This window comes from Arachis hypogaea, chromosome 12 (assembly GCF_003086295.3).
Source record: "Arachis hypogaea cultivar Tifrunner chromosome 12, arahy.Tifrunner.gnm2.J5K5, whole genome shotgun sequence".
In the NCBI taxonomy this organism is placed as follows: Eukaryota; Viridiplantae; Streptophyta; class Magnoliopsida; order Fabales; family Fabaceae; genus Arachis; species Arachis hypogaea.
In genome coordinates, this window is record NC_092047.1 from 83,060,764 (window position 1) to 83,067,705 (window position 6,942).

The window sequence follows — 6,942 nt, forward strand, 5'->3', positions numbered from 1 at the left end:
CACTCATAAATTTCGAAAATTTGAGTTGACTTTTTCAAAACTTTTTAAAATTTAGTTTTTTCTTATGAGTCAAGTCAAATTTTAAATTTAAAAACCTTATCTTTTTCAAATCTTTTTCAAAAATCAAATCTTTTTCATTTTTCTTTTATGATTTTCAAAAATTTCAAAAATTATTTTCAAAATATTTTTCTTATCTTTATTTCATATTTTCGAAATTAATGCTAACAATTAATGTGATTGATTCAAAATTTTTAAGTTTGTTACTTGCCTAGTAAGAAAGGTTCAACCTTTAAACTCTAGAATCATATCTTTTTAGTTTCTTGTTAGTCAAGTAATCAACTTTGATTTCAAAAATCAAATCTTTTTAAATTTCTTTTTCAAATCTTTTTCAAATTAAGTTTCAATCATATCTTTTTCAAAATTAATTTCAAAATCTTTTCTAACTTCTTTTCTAACTTCCTATCTTTTCAAAATTTAATTTTCAAATATTTTTCAAACCAATCCTATCTTTTTGTTTCAATCATATCTTTTTCAAAACTACTTAACTAATTCTCTCTCTATTTTCGAAAATCACCTTCCTCTTTTTAAAAATTCCTTTTTGATTAACTCATTGTTTTAAATTTTAATTTTATTTTATTTTATTTTTCCTTTTTTTTAAATTTTCGAATTCTAACCTTAATTTAAAAACAAAAGTATTTTTATTTTAATTTATTTAATTTTCAAAAATTCTTCTCTCTCACCTCCTTCTAATTATTTGTTTATCTACTAACACTTCTCTTAAAAATTTGAACCCCCTCCCTCTTTCTGTGCTCGAATTTCTTTTCTTCTTCTACTTACATTAGGAATCTCTATACTGTGACATAGAGAATTCCATATTTTCTTTTCTGTTTTCTTCTTTTTTATATGAGCAGGAACAAGGATAAGAACATTCTTGTTGAGGCTGATCCTGAACCTGAAAGGACTCTGAAGAGGAAGCTAAGGGAAGCTAAAGCACAACTCTCTGGAGAAAATCTGACAGAAATTTTTGAAAAAGAAGGAGACATGGCCGAAAATAATAACAATGCAAAAAAGATGCTTGGTGACTTTACTGCACCAAATTCCAATTTACATGGAAGAAGAATCTCAATCCCTGCCATTGGAGCAAACAATTTTGAGCTGAAACCTCAATTAGTTTCTCTGATGCAACAGAATTGCAAGTTTCATGGACTTCCATCAGAAGATCCTTTTCAGTTCTTAACTGAATTCTTGCAAATATGTGATACTGTTAAGACCAATGGGATTGATCCCGAGGTCTACAGGCTTATGCTTTTCCCATTTGCTGTAAGAGACAGAGCTAGAATATGGTTGGACTCTCAACCTAAAGATAGCCTGAACTCTTGGGATAAGCTGGTCACGGCTTTCTTAGCCAAGTTCTTTCCTCCTCAAAAGCTTAGCAAGCTTAGAGTGGATGTTCAGACCTTCAAACAAAAAGAAGGTGAATCCCTCTATGAAGCTTGGGAGATTTACAAGGAACTGACCAAAAAGTGTCCTTCTGGCATGCTTTCAGAATGGACCATCCTGGATATATTCTATGATGGTCTGTCTGAATTATCAAAGATGTCATTAGACCATTGATAAACCCATATTTCATGAGTTCTTTTGTGCTTAATTTGAGTGATTTATACAATCCTTCACCTACTTATTCACATTAATTGCATGGTTTTACTTTCCCTTCCTTATTATGTGATGTAAATGAAAAACATGTTTTCTAAGCTTTAAAATTAATTATTTTAATTACCTTTATTTCCATTCGATGCCGTGATTAGTGTGTTGAGTAGTTTCAGATTTTCTAAGGCAGAATAACTTAAAGTATGAAAAAGGAAACATACTAAAATGGAAGGAGAAAGCAAAACGGAGCTTTAAGGAAACTGATATCCACGCGATCACATGGATGACGCAATCGCGTGCCAAGCACGAATCAGCAGCGACGCGGCCGCATGACTGACGCGACCGCGCGCCTTAAGCAGAACACACATGACGCGGTCGCATGACTGACGCGACCGCGTGGCAAGAAAAAGCTCCGAATGACGCGACCGCGTGACCCACGCGGACGCGTGACAGAGGCCACGCACCAGAAATTACAGAATACGCCCCCAACGAATTCTGAAGCCCTTTTTGGCCCAGATCCAAGTACAGACAGCATAGACCAGAGGTTATAAAGTGTGGGAATGCTTCCATCCAAAGAGAGCTCGCCAATTTCTAGTTTTCATTATTTAGATTTAGTTTAGAGAGAGATTCTCTCTCTCTTAGGATTTAGGACTTCTTCTTGTTTTGGGAGTAACTCTGGATCCAGGTTTTAATGTTCTTTTATTTTAGTTTTACTTTTATTTATTTATCCCAACATTTGAATTGATTATTATAATTTGATTTATGAATTATTCCATGTTACAGATTTCTATTTGAATTAATGATATTTGAGGTATTTTCAGTTTATGATTGTTCTCTTTGATTTAAGTTGCCATTGCTCCCCATCTAAGGACACTTTTATTATTCCAGCAATTTACTTTTTCCCCTTTTGGTCTTGGTTAAGAATTCAGTAACTCAACAGTTATTAAACTCAACGTAATTGATAATCGTTATTTTGCTAATTGAGCTAAACCTAAATAATTCCAACCTTTTCTTAGGAAATAATTAGGATTCAAAGGTCAATTTAATTAGTCCCTTGACTTTCCTTTGCCCTGGTAAAGGTTGACCAAGTGGAATTAAAATACAACTTTCATTATTGTTGAGAGGGATAACTAAGTTGGACTTTTAATTTCCCCTATCTTGCCAAAAGTTGTTTTACAGTTATTATTTATTTTTAATTGCCATTTAATTCACTCGTCATTTAAATTACTTGCTTCTCACCTTCTAAACCCCGATTACAACCTTTATAACCAATAATAAGAACATACTTCCTCGCAGTTCCTTGAGAAGACGACCCGAGGTTTGAATACTCGGTTAACAATTTTTAAGGGGTTTGTTACTTGTGACAACCAAAACGTTTGTACGAAGGGATTTTTGTCGGTTTAGAGACTATATCTACAACGCGACTATTTTTATGACATTCTTTACTGGCAAAAACCTCAACGTCAAAATGGCGCCGTTGCCGGGGAACTGCTAACGTGTGCCTTATTATTGGTTAATGTAAATATTTTTCTTTTGCTTGTTTATTTATTTTTGTTTTTCCTTTTTATCTTTATTTGCTACTATGAACTCTCACCCCCCTCGCTTTGAGTTTGGTTCTAATATTGTTAAAGGAAATAGAAGTTACAGCAGGAATGTGCATCAAGGTCAGACCAATCGAGGATGGATAGAACCAAGAGGATCTAATCAACCCTTTTGGCAGCAACACCCTCCGAGATATCCTGGACAAAGACCATTCTACCGTGCATACCCAGCTAAAAGACATGGTGGACAACCTTGTAACTACCAACAAGCCCCACCCCGTGCATATGAACCATCCTTTCAACATAACCTCGAACCACCACACTCACAAGCTTCTCTTCACCATTCGCCATCATATGATCCTTCCTTACCCCAATACCAATCCAATCGTTCCCAATCATCACCACTTTCCTTTGTATCATGTCCAAGTCCGGCAAACCACGAAGCAGAGGATCACCTAAAAGAAATAGTAATTAAATTTCAAACAACCATTCAACAACTGGAGCAAGCACTAATTCAATGGGCCACTAGGCGCTCAAATATACAAGGATCAACCACAGCTCCATGTGGACAGCCCGATGAAGAGCGTAGCATGAAAGAAATACTAGAGACTCCAGTGGACAAGACAAAGAATGAATTCGTACTAGAACAAGTAGAAGAAGCTGTCATTGTTCAAGAAGAAGAGTTGGTTGAAGATCTAGGAGATGATGAACTTCCTTGGGAATCCAGAATTGAGGAAAACTCCGTCCAAAATGCTACAGTTGATGCTAAGGAGGATACCGTACAATCTCCAAGGCAAGTTGTTTACGAAGAATCAGACGGAATAATCAAAGAAGCAAATTTCCTTGATGATGATAGTCACAAGTCTAGTTCTCCTAGTGATGAACGTGCGCCCGCAAGTGAATTCTCTGAGATCGAAGGATTTTCCCCAAGTGAATATGAAGATGATGCAGAGGTAGATTTCTCTCAACCTCCAATCTATGACTCGAGTGATGAGGAAGACATAGAGGACTTTGACCAGGATACAGATACAATTGAAGATCTTTGCGAGGAAGTGGAAGAATTCACAGAAGAGCACAAGGAAACAGAACTTGTAGAACCACCAAAAACACCAATTCCAAGGCCATTATCACCTAATACAAGCTTCAAGTGGGTACAATCCTTAACTTATAGCTTTACTTATTCACTTGAATATGGTTTGCTTGAAACAGATGGCCAACTTAGAGCTCTCTGCGGCTTTAAGAGTAAGAGGGAATTGGCTCGTACTCAGAACTGGTGCACCAGGTTCAATAGGGTTCCGCGCTTCACCTCGAAGTACACGAATTGGTATCATGCTCAATTGCATGGATCACGGAGAATGTTTGGTCACCACGGTGAGATTCTACTTTTTAAACCGCCCGGATGGAGACATGTAGACCAAGAAGGAGGCGGATTTAAACACAAGGCTTGGAATTCTGAGGTTTATTCTGACATTTGTTACCCCAGGAGCCTAAAAATTTGTTTGAAGCTGCTCAGAAGCTTCACATTCTTAGTTTGGGACCTCCGAGGCTATTGGCATTCCAAGCACTGGTGGAGATTTTTGGACGAATTTAAACATAAACCACCATAACAGGATACTCCTCCAATGTCCAACTTAAGGACTTTAACTAAAAGTGCTAGGTCGGAGACAACCCACCACGGTATGGTCGCTTCTTTTTCAATTTATTTTTTGCTAATTGCTTTCATTTTTCCTTTTTCATTTTAATTTATTAAACCTGGAATCATGCATAAGCATTCATGATAGTCATTGCATTCTGCATTTTTCATGCATATAAAAAAAACAAGGGGTGCACGATGCGACCGCATGCCCCATGCGATCGCATCGTATCGCGAAAAACACCACCCATGCAACCGCGTGACCCACGCGGCCGCGTGATATATATATCGGCGTAAGGATCCAACGAACAGAAAGTTAGGCTGGAATCGTGCGGCCCTTGTGTGTTTCGCACAAATTGGCCCACGCGATCGCATGCCCCATGCGATCGCGTCACTTGCACAATATCAATCCCACGCGACCGCGTGAGCGACGCGATCGCGTCGCATGGATTGCATATCACCCCAAAAGGAGACAGAGAGTTGCGCTGAAACGGCACTGGAGTCGTGCGTTTAGCACGAATTCCAGCGACGCGATCGCGCGACCCATGCGATCGCGTCACCCCTCTTTCCCCCCTCTCATGCGATCGCGCGACCCATGCGATCGCATCACCCCCATTTTCATCCCAACCACGCGACCGCGTGCCCTACGCGACCGCGTGCCCCACGCGGCCGCGTGGTTTCGAAAATATAACCCCCCAGCCCGCGAACCCTATCAGTCGCGCAACCCCCCCCCCTTTTCACCCCCAACCCTCTTCTCCTTCTCTCTTCTTCTTCCCCCAGCCACCGCCGACCAGCCACCACACCACCACCCCAATGCCGCCGCCCAGACGCCACCGCCGTACCACCCCCTCCCCTTCTCTCTTCTTCCTTCTTCCTCTCTCCTCCCCTCTCCACCACTGCCAACCGCGAGCACCGCCCAGCCACCGCCGGCCGTCCAGCCGCACCCCCCTCTCTGCCACCCACCCCCTTCAGCCAGCAACAACCACCACCCTCCCTTCCCCTATCCCCTTCCTCTCTCACTAACCCTATTACCTCCCTCCGCCACTGCCCCCTCAGCCGCCACCGCGACGCCGTTCACCACCACCGCGCCGGACGCCGCCGCAGCCACCTTCTTCCCTGTTCCACCCCTTCCGCTTACCAGGTTCCGCAACACGCAACCATTTTTATCCGTTCGTCACTTTTCTGTACTTGATGATTGGTGCACGAATTGTGAATCACACTTTTCACAACTCGTACCACTAACCAGCAAGTGCACTGGGTCGTCCAAGTAATACCTTACGTGAGTAAGGGTCGAATCCCACAGAGATTGTTGGATTGAAGCAATCTATGGTTATTTTGTAAATCTTAGTCAGGAAGTCAATTATGTTTATCAGTTGAATTGCGAATAACCAAGAGAGCATAAATTAAAAGTTACTTGTTGTGCAGTAATGGAGAATATGTTGGAGTTTTGGAGATGCTTTGTCGTCTGAATCTCTGCTTTCCTCTGTCTTCTTGTTCACGCACGCACGTCCTCCTATGGCAAGCTGTGTGTTGGTGGATCACCGTTGTCAATGGCTACCTTCCATCCTTCCAGTGAAAACTACGCTCACGCGCTCTGTCACAGCACGGCTAATCACCGGTTGGTTCTCGATCCGGTTGGAATAGGATTTACTATCCTTTTGCGTCTGTCACTAACGCCCATCCTTCAGGAGTTTGAAGCTCATCACAGTCATTCAATCCTTGAATCCTACTCGGAATACCACAGACAAGGTTTAGACTTTCCGGATTCTCATGAATGCTGCCATCAATTCTAGCTTATACCACAGAGATTCTGATTAAGGAATCTAAGAGATACTCATTCAATCGTATATAGAACGGAGGTGGTTGTCAGGCACACGTTCATGATTTGAGGAAGGTGATGAGTGTCACAGATCATCACCTCCATCACAGTTAAGCGTGAATGAACATCTTAGATAGGAACAAGCATGTTTGAATGGAAAACAGAAATACTTGCATTAATTCATCGAGACACAGCAGAGCTCCTCACCCCCAACAATGGGGTTTAGAGACTCATGCCATCAGAGAATACAAAGTTTAGATCTAAAAATGTCATGAGATACAAAATAAGTCTCTAAAAGTTGT

The 6,942-nt window shown here is 40.7% G+C and overlaps 1 non-coding gene across 1 annotated transcript; it reads right to left on the bottom strand.

The window, feature by feature from the left end:
* Positions 1 to 1,434: 1,434 nt before the first annotated feature.
* LOC112731856 (small nucleolar RNA R71) lies at positions 1,435 to 1,538 on the bottom strand. Its single transcript, XR_003167611.1, has one exon. It is a non-coding gene; the product is annotated as a small nucleolar RNA R71 (small nucleolar RNA).
* Positions 1,539 to 6,942: the final 5,404 nt, after the last annotated feature.